Source organism: Grampus griseus (assembly GCF_964374135.1).
Source record: "Grampus griseus genome assembly, chromosome: 3".
NCBI classification, from domain to species: domain Eukaryota; kingdom Metazoa; phylum Chordata; class Mammalia; order Artiodactyla; family Delphinidae; genus Grampus; species Grampus griseus.
Window position 1 is genome coordinate 132097110 of NC_139019.1, and position 3758 is coordinate 132100867.

The following is a 3758-nucleotide window of genomic DNA, read 5'->3' on the forward strand; positions in this document are numbered from 1 at the left end:
GATGGTATCGGCCTGAAGGAAACACAGAGCACGCTGGTTGGTGTGCCCCCAAACCAGATGGTATCAGAACGAGTCTTAATTCTCAGATTGCAACTTCTCCTTTCACCCTGATGGGGGGAATCACATAAGACTACCTGCTGGAAACAAGACCATGCAAAGGCTTCAGGTCTGTTGGCTCCAGGTGACTGAGGGCTCTGACCCTTCCAACAGAAAGGCAAAGGTGTCCTCTGAAGCAGTCCCCTCTTCCCCAGCTCCTTTCCTATACTTAGAGTCCAAACTGACTCCAGGTGCTGACAGAGGAGATAAGGGAGCAAACAGGAAGGAAACCAGAGGCCGGCTTAGCCAAGGACACCAGAGCAAAGACCAGACTTCCCGTGGCAAAGGTGCACTTACCCTTTGCCTCGAAGATGAGAGTCAGCTGGCCTTCTGGCGAGGGCAGGGGACTTCCTTCCTGCTCTGTGGCCACAATGGCTAGTCTCCAGCCTCAGTCAAATTGTCAAGCGCCCACTGATATAAAAACGCACAACATGAGAGTTGTGAGTTTCAGTTTTCTTTGGGGACTTACTGAGGACCGTCTTTGGCCCAGGAGACTGCCTTTCAGAGAGTTCTGAGGAACCTCTCCCAAGAGACAGAGGTGGAGAGATAAGCATATATATGATTTTGGAGAAGTACAATCAGGCACACATCTCGGTAGAAGGTCGCCGCTGGTCACAAGGAACAGATATCTCAGTTCTAGTGCTTTTCTAAGTACGGGAAGATGAAAGAAATTTGGATTCATAAAATTTTCTCCTGAAAACATCTAACTATCTGAAGGCCTGTTCAACCAGTTTTCCCAGAGCACAGAGTGCCATTCCTGATCACTGAACTCCTTTCAGGGTGTATTGAACATCAGGGACTACAGTGGCTAGTGACTTAACTCTTCTAGAATCAGATGGAGAGTGACACTGTATAGCTGGCAGTGCCCCCTCATGGTTATAAATTCAATCATTATTTGGGAGGCAATTCAGGACCATTTTATCCCATGGTGCTAAGAATACTCTTTCCTCAGTCAGGCCAGGATTCTGTTGATCCTCAGTTTGCTGTTATTGGACTAGGCACAGCTAATAGTAGCTAAAAGTCTCTGGACCACCTGTCTTACTAGTCTGCTATGGTCCAGGCAAAGATTCCCTTTTGTTGCTTCTTCCCATATCGAGAGTTACGCTATTACAATCTTGAGTTCATAAAGAAATATATATATGTGTGTGTCAGTCATTTCAAGTTGCCTAGTCATCATTTTTATCAGAGGCTCAGTCACACGTTTGGTAATGCAAGAAACAACCACCTTGTAAAATACGCAGAATACAAATAATATAGCTAGTAGCATTAATAGGGTCATAAGTAAATATTTAAGCCAAGCGCTTCCATTAGGTGCGGTCCAGTATATTCCCAGCTCATCTGACTCAGTCTCTCCTTACCAATCGCTATCTTAAAAGTAATGAAATATTGGTGTTGTTCATAAGACACCCGGCCTAATTTCCTAGTGTTATTAGGTTGATTAGCCTTAGTTTAACTGTTCCCAATATAAGGGAGCTTTTAAACTTAAATGACTTAAATAGTCTGGTGATAGTCATATAAATCCACCCCATAACTGAAGGAGGGTCCCTCCTAATAAATGGGAAGTTATATTTTTTGACTGAAATTTAGCTTGTTCTTATTGAGCTTGAGTAACTTTAAAAGAAAATTCATATGTATAGCCATGGTCAGAGCAAGTACCGTTGATTGGCCAAGTGAGAGGGTCCCATCTAGTAATACCAATATAGCTCAAACAGAACTATAACTTCTTTCTTCTAAAATAAATTTCCTAAGGGTCATCCAATTAGAGCCTTGGAGAGGAGAAATTCACCAAGGTAACCCAGAAATATTGGATGTAGGTAATTGACCAGAAACCCAACAACTGGATTAATTTCTAAACTCTGTGTAGGATTTATGCCCATGATAGAAAAACATGGATTTATGCAAAAGTCCAAGAAATTAGTATAAAGAATTATAGTATATAATTATATTCATATTTCTATAATTTTAATTGTATATTATTATCTAATGTAATTATTATATTGAAAACATGATAAATAATCATATGGGTCAGGTCTGGCATCTAGGAAGAGCCATCTACTTCTGATGTTGTCTTCTTCTTGTCTTGGTGTGAGTGCAGTTTCTCCTCTGTTTGAGCATTGTTTTAAGGTGAGTTTGAGGTCAGCAGTTCTCTCTATAGGCCAGTCCAGTGCAGGGGCCCTTTCTAAGTGGAAAATATGAATCCAAGAGTCAATTTCCCTCAGTCTTTCTGTGCATGAGCTAGTTAAGAGTACCTGATAAGGGTCCTTCCATCTAGGTTGGAGATAATCCTTTAAATGATGCCTTTTCCAATATGCATAATCTTCTGGTTATAGTTCATGGGGCATCTGATCTTCATCCAAATATAGATTACTGTGATAAGCTTCAGAAACAAACTTAGAGTGTCCTTTTAATAATTCAGTTAAACTTTACAATAATGTAACCTTAACAACAGGGGGCTATCTGGTAAGTGAGTCTTAGGCAGTAAATACAGACCTCAATTAACAACACTAGAATTTAATATCCACTGAAACATAATTTTTCCCTCTAAAATTACCCTGATTTCTATCAAATATAGCCAAATTAAGAGTAATTTGTTGGCAAAAATAAGTCTGGTTTCAATAAACTTGGCCTGATTATTTACATAAGTGTAACTGATCATACGGGCTCTTTTTTAAAATTGGCTTTGCTGGAACTTTTTATAAAGAATCTCAGATTGAATTTTTTAAAGGCTTCTCAAGGCCAGAAAAGCCATCCCATGGGCTTGCCATCAGATCCCACCTACAATATCTACAGATTTGGGTGAATTCCTCTCTTCTCAAGGTCCCAAAATATCTTCAGATTCCTGCATCTACCAGGAGGTGGCCTCCCTTATTCACTTGATAAGGCTGCTAGTAACATAAGGGTTTACAGTTTTGGAGGAATCAGGTAGAAAGAAAAGATAAATGTTTCAGTTCTGCTTACGAAGGTATCATTTACCAAATTACTGTAAGTCATAATTAGCTTAAAGGGAAAGGTTTCCTTATATCTGGAAAACAGATTAAAAAGCAGTAATATTTCAGAACAAAAAAGGCAGTAGTATTTCAGAAAAAAAATTATAACCATATTGATCAGTTCACTGAGTCCTATGTAATTTTCGATCTTTTGTTAACAGTTTTATGAAGAGTTTTACAAGCCTGTGCTTGTCAAAAGTCCTTTCTATGAATTTTCTTTAAGATGAAACATTTTTGCAAAGACATCAGAATCAAACAATAACTGTCTATGAATGACAAAGATTTTAAAAGGCATGGTTAAAGATCTGATTGCAAAAACTACGATGAGATATCACCTCACACCAGTCAAAATGGCTATCATCAAAAAATCCACAAACAACAAATGCTGGAGAGGGTGTGGAGAGACGGGAACCCTCCTACACTGTTGGTGTGAATGTAAGTTGGTACAGCCACCATGCAGAACAGTATGGAGGTTCCTTAAAAAACTAAAAATACAGCTACCATATGACCCTACAATCCCACTCTTGGGCATATATCCGGAGAAAAACATGGTCCGAAAGGATACATGCACCCCCAATGTTCATTGCAGCACTGTTTACAATAGTAAAGACATGGAAGCAACCTAAACGTCCACTGACAGAGGAATGGATAAAGAAGATGTGGTACATACATACA